Source organism: Nelumbo lutea, chromosome 5, assembly GCF_056320005.1.
Source record: "Nelumbo lutea isolate HS-2025 chromosome 5, American lotus-T2T, whole genome shotgun sequence".
NCBI lineage: Eukaryota > Viridiplantae > Streptophyta > Magnoliopsida > Proteales > Nelumbonaceae > Nelumbo > Nelumbo lutea.
Window position 1 is genome coordinate 7,127,802 of NC_142688.1, and position 12,160 is coordinate 7,139,961.

The following is a 12,160-nucleotide window of genomic DNA, read 5'->3' on the forward strand; positions in this document are numbered from 1 at the left end:
GTACCGTACAATGCAAATCCAAAATTTAAGGGGCCGGTTGGTTCGTCAAACTCTCAGTTGTGAGTAGATGAGATGCATAATCATATTGGAAAAAATTTGACCAATAAAAACCCTGTTATGAATTTTGTTTGAATAATGTGTCATGTTTATGAAATACTTCGAATATTAGATTCGTAACTCATTCAATTTGCAAATACTTCGAATATTACATCTCTTATAGTTTCGTTTTTGTAAAACCCTCCCTTAAACTTAGAAAAATTGACAAAAACCTTCCTTCCGATATTGATTCAGAGTCTCAGACGGAAAACAATTACTGATGCATAATTTTTTTTAAATACCCATTTTATCCTTTTTCTAAATTAATTTACATATACTTTTACTAAAATACCCCAATCCACATATTATCATCTTTAAACTTATGGGAGCTTTAATTTTTGTGGTCGAATTGACTCCTAGCACCGGATTTCTTTTGACGACCTCTTCTCCTTCACCCCGATCCCAATCTCCTCCACTTCCCTCCGTTAGAAAATAACACAAAGACCACCCCTCCACCACCACCGGCACCTCCAATTTCTTCATCACCAGCTTTATGATGATCTCCTCATTCTTGTTTGTATCTCTACAATGCCCTCCCTTTGGAAATCGTTCCTTGTCTCGTACATCATTTTCATCGTGGTTTTTATTTATTCTATTATTATTTAAAGTATTTATTTCTTTTTATTTCAAAATGATATGTAGCAGAGCTGGAATGGCTCTCCAAGTTCGTCGATGACTCCTTCACCGAGTTCCCTATGAACGAGCCTGTTGCAATCACAAACGTCCATCTAGACACTTCAGTTCCCAACCGGGCTAGGAGCAAACGATCAAGAGCAACTTCAACTCACATCAACTGGACTTCCTCGCTGGAATCTAACACTCCTCTGACCGGGATGTCTATGATGGGTAAAGAGAGTTCATTAGCTTCCTCGTTCATCACGACAGAGCAGTTGGCAACAGCGTCGTTGTTGTCAGGGGTTTGTAAGTGCACCCACTGCGCATCGAAGAAAACACCACTAGCTAGTAAGGGTCACACAAGCTCTGATCGTGGGAATTTTGCAAGGTTATCGTTTTGAATTTGGGAATGAACATGGCCATTGCTCAAAATATTCCCTTTTGCCAGAGAATAATGTTTGTTTTCCAGTAACTATTATTAGTTGACGGTTGTTTTTATCAACATAATCCATTCTTCATCGGTTAGTTATTTCAGTATCTATTTTACAAAAGGATAAATTGAGTATTTAAAAAAATTATACATGGGTAAACATTTTCCATCTAAATCAGTAATCGAAGGGAGGTTTTTATTAATTTTTTTTTTAATTTAAGGATATTTTTGCTAAAGTAAAACTATAAAGTAGGTTTTTATGTTTGTCAAAAATTTTAAGGGAAATTTTTATTTACCATTTTATTATAATTTGCCTTATAAATCCTAATTAGTTTTTTGGATCTATTTGCCATGATTGTCAACAAAAGGAAAAATGGTGATGGAGATAAAAATTAACAACGGAGCTGCCATAAAATTGAGATTGAATTTAGATTCAGCTATATCCGAAATCTGATCCAATATTTTGGATTGAATGTGCATATATGTATGTACCATTTAATCGACATGTGCAAGGGGGAGAGAGAGGGATGACGAAAGGTAGATGAATTTTGCATCATACAATGTTTTGTATCACACGTATTTGTTTTTCCACCTTTCCCCATCCCTTAACATATATCACATCGAATTTGTATGAATTATTTGGTAGGTAGACTTAAGACTTGTTTGATTCGATAGTAAACAAGAGTGAAACATTGAGTGAGGAATGTTTTAACAAAAATGTCGCGTAAGACTTTTCATCAACTTTTCATCTTATACTTTCTTCAAACCAATCACAATCACAATTATTGTCGTTATTTTAGACAACAACGACACCTTAGAATTCACAAAGGTAAATCTAGGTTTTATGCACATTTTATATTATTATTTAGTGTCAGTTAAACAATATTAAGATTTAAGGACCACATAAAAAAAAGTAAAAATGTCATTTTTATTGCAAATGGTGCTGTGATGTATGGTTGGTAGCATTGTTTTCTCATAAAATGAGGCCTTTATTTTTGTTTGGAATTGTTGCTGCGAGGTAGGATGCTTTCTGGAGCAATAATTTTTTTTTGTTTGGTACTGTTGCTCCATAAAATATTTTCAGCACTTTTACACATTATCCAATGCCATATCACTGCCCTGTTGGCAACAACAAGCTCCAGCTTCAGGAAACGTCAAATTTGGCATTGCTTCAAGCCATGGCTTCCCAATTTTCGGGGCGTGGTTTGGAGCACCGCTTTTTATGGAAAAACGTTTCCAAACAAATGCCTATTTCCTAGTGCATCATTTTTTCCAATGTGGTGCCATTGCTCTATGAAACGACAACGATGCCAAACAACCACTAAAAGTTGGTTTGTTCTCAACCAAACAATAAGATTGGGGGGAGAAAACAAAACAAATGCATGGCATAGATATAGTAAAAACACCTTGAGGGGTATCAATTGGACTGGATTTGGTCCAATATGATATAGTCCAATATGAGTCCATTATAAATGGACCAGGTCCAATTCAATCCAATAAATATTTTGGACTGGTCCAATTCAATGTTTGGTTCGTGTAATATGTTCAAATTCATTTTGATTTAGATTGTTTTCAACCCAAACCCATTCCATTGACACCCATATTCTTATCTTATATCAATGGACCATTTTTTTCATTTTTTATTAAAAAAAATGTTTTGTTTATATTAAAAACCTTCAAAACTGAAAAATAATAAACATCTCACTAATACTTGAAAAAAAAGAGAGAAAAAGAATGAAGAAAAAATATTGTATATATATTTATTAAATAAAATATATTTTATTTTATTTAATATATAGTATCAAGTCGGGCTAACAAAGCCCAAGATTGGCCCAAAAGAAATTGGGCCATGTGCTTTAGGTCCAAGCCTGAGCCCACGGGCCTAAAATTATGATGAAGCTCGACTTATAACGGGCCAGGCCGAGCCAACCCGTCGAGATACCCGGCCCATGAATAGATCTATTAATGAAAGTCGTTGAACACATCCTTATGAACGTTCTTATTTTTCCAAGTCAATGAACCAACCACATCACAAGGCAAGAGCGGATTAGTTGGAGACAAAATCATACACACCCAGATGAACTACCTATCACTATTGAATACGCTAGTGTTCAGTACAATTGGGTCCCAGATGGGGCCCACAATGAGCAATGGCGTGTTCAATCATGATAGGTAGTTTAGCTGGGTGTGTATGATTTTGTCTCCAATTCATCCAAACTGAACACAAAGAACCATTAAGAAACATTCTAAATTTATCCATCCGTGCTAATCTCATGATTAAATTTTTTTTGTTCACCATTAACATTTTTAATACTTCATCCTAGGGCTTTGTTTTGAAAATAAGATGGGAAAATGAAGAGAAAGATAATGGTTCCTATCCTCTATTATTAGTTTGGGCCAACTTTGTTTGTGTATCAATAGAATACACTCAAATCTAAGCTTGAGTTCGGCCTGACCATTGGGCATAGGTCTTGAAAAAAAGTTTTTATTCAATATATATATTTTTTTATATTAAAAGCCTTTGTTTGAAAATCCAACTTTGTTTGAAAATAATTTTTTTTATTCAATAAAATGTTTTATTTATATTAAAAAGCCTTCAAAACCCAAAAAATAATAAAAGATCTCACTATTACTTGAAAAAAAGAGAAGAGGAAAACAATATTGTTTATATATTTTTTGTTAAATAAAATATAATTTTTATTATATAATATATATTATCAAGTTAGGCTCGAGCTTGAGTCGAACTTTTTTGAGAAACCTAACTCGACTCAAAAAAAGGCTGGGCTTGGTTTTTAGGCCCAAGCCCATGAGCCCAAAATTATATCCAAGCCCAACTTAAAACAAACCAAGCCAACCCGGCCCATAAACAGGTCTAATTATCAAATGTATTTGGTTTGAAGAAAAAGGTAGAAAAAGGAAGAAAAAGATAAGAAAACCTTGTACAGATTTTCCTTCCTTTCCCTACCTTTTCCTCCAAATTAAGCATAGCCTCAACTTGACATGGCGGGTCTAATGAATTGGACAAATAAGAATGTTTGGAATTGAATGGTTCACTTTCTTTTATTCAATGACAGACGAAAGCTTCCGTCCCAAGATTTTTATTGGGCCAGATGGATCTATTAATCCACGTCAGAATTGCTTGTCCCAATGCGTTTAAATGAGAAACGATTGATTACGGCGTTTGTCTAACGACGTCAAGTTAGATCTAATTTGAATAACTCCAACTATTTTCAACTTTTACAGCTTACATCTATTTGGCTTTGAGTTTTTTTCCCAAAATCAAAAAGCAGAGAGAAAAGGGAGGCCAAACTTACTCCTCCCCATCACCATTGCAGAGCACATGATAAGCACAACCATTTCCATAATACGAACCGATTAGCTTTTATTTATTTTTGTTTTATTTTTTATTGTCTATTTTTTTATTTCATTCTGGTTTCTGTTACGCCAATAACCCCTTTGTTTCTATTATTAGAACAAGTTAGCTTTAAGCCTTTAAAAATCTTCTTTGTTCTTCCGATAACTTCATCGATGACTAGGTTTAATCTTAAACAATGAATTGTTCGTCTGCCGATAACTTCATCTATAACTTACAGAAAACAACTTTGTTTTAATGCATGAAACTATTTGTTTGTATCTCACCAATATATAAAGAAAAAGTCAAGGGTAATATTTGGCTTGTTAACCTTAGGTTAATGTGTTTCTTTCACATGTAGGGAGTTGTTAACGTATTAAAACTAAAACCATATTTTCATCTTTGTTTTTTTTTTTGCTTGATATTACATAGTTTTCAGAATGGTGAGACAGAGTTATTGGCGTAACTGAAATCAGAATGAAAAAATAGACAATAAAAAAATAAAACAAAAAAAAAAAGCTAACCAGTTCGTATTACGGAAATGGTTGTGCTTCCTTTCTTGTTCTATGCAATGGTGAGACAAAGGAGATATTGGCGTAAAGGAAACCAGTTCGTATTACGAAAATGGCTGTGCTTTTCTGTGCTCTGCAATGGTGATTAGGAGGAGTAAGATCGGTCTCCCTCTTCTCTTCACTTTTTGATTTTGGAAAAAAAAAAAAAAAAAAACTCAAACCCATATGGCTTGCATTGGCGTTGTTCAAATTAAATCTGACGTCGTTATAGATTCTCATTTAAACGTTGGGACAAGCAACTGTGACGTGGATTAATAAATCCAACTGGCCATTAGTCCTTCGTTGAATAGTCCAGATCTGTTCTTCACGGAGCGTTCCTTGCACCAACCTCGAAGAAAATGTGAAAAACCCTCGTAATTTCTGTATACGTTAGGCCCGTGCTTATGCATACGTGGTATATCAATAATTTGCCAATTGTTCTTGGGCTCGTTAAGAAAAAAGTTTCAAATGACGTGGCGAAAATTGATTGGTGAAGTATCATGATTTTAACGAGGCAAACGTTTGGCTGCATAGAATTTGAAGTCCTTGGGGTTTGGGAACGTGCAGGCCAAAACGACCTTTTTTTTTTATTTTTTATTCCCTATTTCGAGACCTTTGTATTGTATTTACCTGAAAAATAAATATTTATATGTATTTGCTTCGTAGATTTAAGCCGGTCCCACACCCCAACGGTTATTGTACACGACCAAGGTGGGTACTTATTTACTAAGAAAAGAAGAGCGTAACACCCAATAATTCACCTCTGCCTTATCTAATAATCTAACCAGCAACCACTGTTTATTTTGTTTTTCCTTCTATAAATAACTCCTCTCTTGCGCTGGTTTCATTTTCGTATTTCGGCCAGCACTGCCAAAGCAAGCAAAACAGTAAGGATGAGTTATTATAACCAGCAACAGCCTCCCGTCGGCGTTCCTCCTCCCCAAGGTACGATCCACTCTCCGCCCTCCCGATCTACGGTTTTCTAGAGGGTTTTTGCTCCTTTTTTTTGGTTGTTACAATATAATCCATGGTCGATCTTTTGTTTCGTTTATTGTAGCTTAGAATTTGAAGGTGGTTAGGGTTTTGACCTGATTATTTGGTTTTTTTTCCTTAATTCTTTTAGGATATCCTCCTGAGGGGTACCCAAAAGACGCTTATCCTCCACCAGGTTATCCTCAAGCGGGTTATCCCCCACAGGGATATCCTCCACCCGGTTACCCACCGCAAGGGTATCCTCCGGCGGGATACGCTCCGCCACCACCACCTCAACAACAACAGAGCGGCGGTTTCTTGGAAGGATGGTAAGCTTCATTCCCGCTAACTTTCTTTCCATTTGTAATTTGATCATTTTCCTTGTCTAGATCTGAGAGAGTATCATCAGATCCAGAATGTTTCGCCTATCTTATTTAAGAGTCAAAATCGAGTTATCACTTGTCGCTCATCATAGGCACGGCGCACGCTGGTAAGACGGTGCGCACGATAATGTACGTGATGGTGGTGCGCATCAGTGGAGGATGATCCTCCCCACGGCAGATAGTTTATTACTTTTTGTCAAATATTTCGTAAATCGTGAATTGTGGATGGGGCACAATTCACAACACAAGAATTTTACCCTATGAGATTTCCTGAATGCCCTCCACATAACTGCCGCCATGTGGTCCATCCATTACACTACTCCAATGGGGTCTCCGTTGATTCATACGTGCAATAACGTTGAAGATTGGGGACTTTTGTGTCATTTAAATAGTATGACCGTATGTTATGGCGAGGGAAGTTAGAAACTTAGAACCGTGACAACCGTCTGGTCCGTCTCTAGCCTCGCCTCATCTTTTGATGAAGAAATAGGGGTAATACGGTCATTTTACGTAGTTCTGTAATTAATTGAGGAATGACTGAATACTAAGTGGAAGTTTGATTAAAATTTCAAAATTTAAATGGATGCAGTTTGGCTGCTCTATGCTGTTGCTGTCTTCTGGACGCCTGCTTCTGAAAGGAGAGAAGAGAGAAACTCTCGCCCAGCAGCTGCTATTGATCGACGAATTAACGAGGTTCAATTTTAATGATTTGGATAAAAACGAATCACTCTGGCACGGTGACACCAAACGGGCATTCTCTGCTTAAATCATCTGTTTTAGATTCCATTTTTTTCCCTCTTATTAGAGAATTTGGGAGTTTGTTTATTACTTGGAAACGTAACCTCACCTTTGGTGGTGTGTGCGGGTTGTGGGGCCAGATTTGATAATGTGGGTTGTGTGCAGGGGGTTCCGTTATGTCAACTTTACACCTCTTTTTTACTTAATTTGGTTGATTGATAGGAACTTATGCTCTTTAAATAAAAATCAGCAACAGTTGTCTTATCTCTTGTTCATTTAGTGATTTGCAAATAATGAAATACAAGCAAACTTTAGGGAAAATTCGTTTAACAGTACACTGAATTTTGGGGTTGTGTCAGGTCAGTCTTCAAATTTCAAAAACAGTACCCTGAATTTTTAAATTGTGTTTAATAGGTCTCTAATACTGTTATGTGACATCAGGTGAGTATTAAATAATTTGAAAATAGTAAAATTATCTTTTATGATATTTTTTGATCATTTTATCTATTTTATCTTAGTGTTAGAAAAAACTACCTATTTTATAAAAAATAATTTTATCATTTTGAAATTATTTAATGCACACCTGATGTCACATGGGTGTTGACGGATGATCAACTAACTGTAGGGATCTCTTAGACATAATTTGGAAGTTTAAAATATTGCAGAGATACATTTTGAAGTTCAGAAACTGTACACAACCCCCAAAGTTCAGTGTACTGTTTAAGAATTTTCTCCAAAGTTTATTTTCTGCCCCTGGGATGGAAAACAAATGCAACCTTAAATTAGGAACGGAATCTTTTCTTTCAATTTGGCGAAAGCATCTGCTGCTTTCGGTGACAGCTTTTGCTGACTTGTTTTATTAGCTACTTTGCACAAATGAATTAATAGTGGAGACCGGATCTGTTATTCATATGCACGGTGGATGTGCATGTGAGATGCCCATTTGTGATTTGCAGATCCCATCACGTAATGTAATAGTGTCGGTGAGAGGTGTCAGATCTTCTCGTTTTCCAGGTGCACAAAGAAATCAGCGGCTTTTATTTGTTTATCGGAAAGTATATCAAAAGCTGGTTTGGTGATGGGGCATCTATTTTTTATCTTTAATGGGTTTTTTTAAAGATGTTCTTCGTCCTTAAGATTTGAATGAATGGTTGGAATTCACAATTCAATTCATGGAATACAAATATTCTAATCAAATACTGCTGATTTTATGTATAAGTTCTAAATTTCCTTCCCTAATCCTCCCTCCTCGCGTTATCCGAAAGTTTCCCAATTACCGAATTAGAAATTAGAAAGAATGTCATTTTTCCTAATTTTATTACTCACTTTTTGGCAAACGTTTATTTTCAACACTACCGTTACATTGTTACATTAAAGTTTTCAACCAAATACCATTAAACTAATCCCCCTTGCTAGTTGATATCCACGCACAAGATGACACATTGACACTCTGTTGGCTGTACTAATCACAATTAAAATGCGATTCTTGGTTAAATTATAATTTAATATATTAATATTTTTAGCCATGGATGTCTAATACCGCATTTGGTTTGAAGGAAAAAGTAGGAAAAAGAAAGAAAATGTAGAGAAACATTTACAAACTTTGTATAGAAAAATCTACTTTCCCTACCTTTTCCTTCAAACCAAAATTGCCCAAGTGTCATCATAAAATTAAGGTTTTAAATTTTGAAAAATTCTGACCATTTGGAGCCTTTTAAAATTTTTATGTTATTTCGTATAAAATAGCTTCATTAAATATTAAATATTTCATCAATATTTTTTTATTTTATCTTATTTAAATAAAACTGAAAATTTAGACAATTTTGGCCTAAATAAATCCACTCAGTCCTATCGGTGGTCTTAGCTGTCACTGAAATCTTCAGATCATGCCTTAACTAACTAGCAAGTATAGTATAACTCGGAGTTGGTATTCATAAACATTGTAGTGGCCCAAGTCTTCCAGCTTCTTTTTGCCCTTGGTCATGACTCATCAAATTGTACCTGTACCTTACTAATTAGCAAGTATAGTATAACACGGATTTGGTATTCATAAAATTGTCTCACTGGATTGCAATGTTTTTCAGGGGTACATTAAAAATCTCCCATTTCAATATTTTAAAAACTGACCTCGAGGCTGGCCTACTTTTGCCTTTGGGTCATGAATCATTGATTTGATTGTTCGAGTTGAATGAGTCAAATTATGTGTATGAGTAAATATATATTTTATTAATAAATAGTAAATAATTATGTTTATATATAATATATGTATTGTTTTATATTTAATTTTTATTTATAAAAATATTAAAAATTATGATTTGATATCAAAAAAGAGTTTTTTTTACGAAAATAGCAAGGCAAGACATCCACAACATCTTTAGACATATAAATTTTGAAAAATTACCTAAAATGAAAAAAAAAAAAAATATATATATATATATATATATATATATCACCCCAATTGGACATCAAAATATAAAGTTATGACCTCCAAAAATTTATACATACATTAAGTGTACAACTTATGATTCAGAGTGACCAGGTTGAACAGTTTAATGATTGAATCACTCAAATCAGATGTTGGCGCAACCAAGAGATAAAATCCTAATTCAATATCGGTTGGCACAGCCAATAGATAATAATTAAGTTTTTTTTTTTTTCTGTTTTATTTTAAGGAAAAATTCTCGATAGGTATTTTATACTTTATGCCGGATGCCAATTTAAAATTCAAACTTTAAAATACAATAATTTAGTACCTAACTTTTATTTTGCGACAACCGTTAAGTATCATGTAAAAAGACACCAATGCCCGTTTTAAGTTTCATCTAATTTTCTTTATCAAATGAATCCAGACAGAAGAGAGAACTTTTCAAACTCCAACTTTCCATCACTGCCACCACTTTCTGCGACTACAGAAGTTGCCGCCACAGCTACAGTTGTTATCTTTCTCTTCCCTCGTGAAGGACTGCAAGGAACTAACCGACTACTACGGAGCAGAGAAAGAGTCGTCCAGCCACCTCTGCTCGCGGATGGGGGCATTATCTGCCCCTCCTGAGAAAGGTGAACTCAGGAGCGCATGGAGAGCGTTTTGAACCTTGTTTACACGCTTGTGGTGGCGGATGCGCCGAAGGACGTCGTCTTTGTAGTCCAGGGTTTCGGAGGCGTGAGAGGGTTTTAGATACAGGTGGCTTGTGATGGGGTTTTGGGTTTCAAGGTCTTCCTGATCTCCAGAGTAGTCAATCTTTTCGGACTGAGAAAGTCGGTTGGTTCTTGGAAGAGATAATGAAATCCATTTATAAAGGAACTGGCGAGCAAATGAGAGACGGTAAAAATTAAGAAGGAAGTGAAGTGATGAAGGTTAAGAACGAGGGATGGGTGGTTTTTTATAGCGGTTTTGCGACCACCATGGTCCATGGTGTGGAGTGGTCGGTGGATGATTTTTTATGGGTTCCAACTTCCAAGTGGAAGTGGTTTTTCCTAGGGTGAAAGATTTGAGGAAGTTGGTTTTGTTTCTCAAGAATAAAGAAGCGGTTTGGATTTATTTTACAAAGGAAAGACTTGAAAATGACGAAATTTAGTCACCAATCCACCATTAAAACAACAAGAAACTTGGCTGTTTGCTTTTGTACCAGAAATTAAAAAGAAAAGGGAGGAGGTGGAGAGATTAGAGAGGAAGAACGCAGAAATTTAGAAGCAACGGCTTGTTGTTCACAGCTGCTCAGAGCTTCGTCTGCCAGTATTACTAACCTGCGCTTCCATGCGCCTCCAAAGAGTGGTTTATCCATCTTCCCTAAACCTTCATCCTTATCTATGCCTAATTATCAGCATAGATGCAGAACCTCTCTCCAGGTTTCAACAATGGCAAAGAAGCTTCAGTTCAGCAACAAGCAAACTCTAGAACAGAGAAGCCAGTAGAATAAGAGGAGGAGGAAGTAGAGGAAGACTTGCCGTGGATTCAGAAGAAGATTTGGGTGCTGACCTAATTCAACTCAGAAAAGCTTCTATGCTGGATGATGCCCAGGCTGCTGAAATTTTAAATATCTCAAGTCGGATTGTGTGAGAAAAAAGGTCCAGTGGTAATGGATGTCAGGATACTCGGAAAAAGGGTTTAAAACGAAAGGTTGTTGTTCAGGCCCTTTTTGGGAAGATATTTTATTTATCTGAAGATGGTAGATAGTCCAGAATCAGGGGAATCCAGTGATGATTCATCCAATGCTTCACGAGATTGATAATGTAATTCTGGGAGTGTAGAAGCAGGGAGCAAATTGCAGTGTTAGGCTTAGTTTAGCATGTTGATTCAATTCAGGAGATGGTAGATAGTCCAGAATCAGGGGAATCCAGTGATGATTCATCCAATGCTTCACGAGATTGATAATGTAATTCTGGGAGTGTAGAAGCAGGGAGCAAATTGCAGTGTTGGGCTTAGTTTAGCATGGGGAGAATCAGAAGAGTAATGTGGGAGTTTAGTAGCCCCAGAGAAAGATGGTCTTATATATTATTTAGTTCGGGAGATTTTGTGTTTTCTTATAAGCAGTTCAGAAGAAGATAACGTGAGAGAAGAAAATATTGGCGAGTTCCATTTTTTTTCATGGCAATACATTCTGCAGTGAGCTTGAAATACTAAATCGATGGTCTTTTATATTCAAAATACACTAGTTCTGGCCATGGCCGTGCCCAGTGGGGAGCCCTGTATTTAACAGTGTATTTTATTTTTAAGGGTAATTTTAATATTTTCAAAAGTCTTAAATGACACGTGAGGTCATGTGATATACATAACTGATGGTCCATTAATGAAAGGTATTAGATTGTGGAAAATGAAAGTTCGGATATTATTGGATTTTAAAGTCTAAAGTATAGGGTACTTATCTAGAATTTTTTCTTTTAATGACTGAAATATGACAAAGAAGTTCCCCTTTCAAACACAAAAACCATTTTTTTCAGGGACATGAACAGTTTTCTTGGTCGTGATTTCGATAAATAAATCTGGGTTTCATTTTTTTATCCTTATAATTGGTTTGAAGAAATG

General features: G+C 35.7%; 2 long non-coding RNA genes across 2 annotated transcripts; both read left to right on the forward strand.

Moving 5' to 3' along the window:
- The first annotated feature begins 436 nt into the window (after nucleotides 1-436).
- On the forward strand, nucleotides 437-1,240 carry LOC148850074 (uncharacterized). Its single transcript, XR_016098619.1, has 2 exons — nucleotides 437-609; nucleotides 742-1,240. It is a non-coding gene; the product is annotated as an uncharacterized LOC148850074 (long non-coding RNA).
- Nucleotides 1,241-5,592: 4,352 nt separating this feature from the next.
- On the forward strand, nucleotides 5,593-7,401 carry LOC148850075 (uncharacterized). Its single transcript, XR_016099272.1, has 3 exons — nucleotides 5,593-5,989; nucleotides 6,168-6,345; nucleotides 6,989-7,401. It is a non-coding gene; the product is annotated as an uncharacterized LOC148850075 (long non-coding RNA).
- The last annotated feature ends 4,759 nt before the right edge of the window (nucleotides 7,402-12,160 follow it).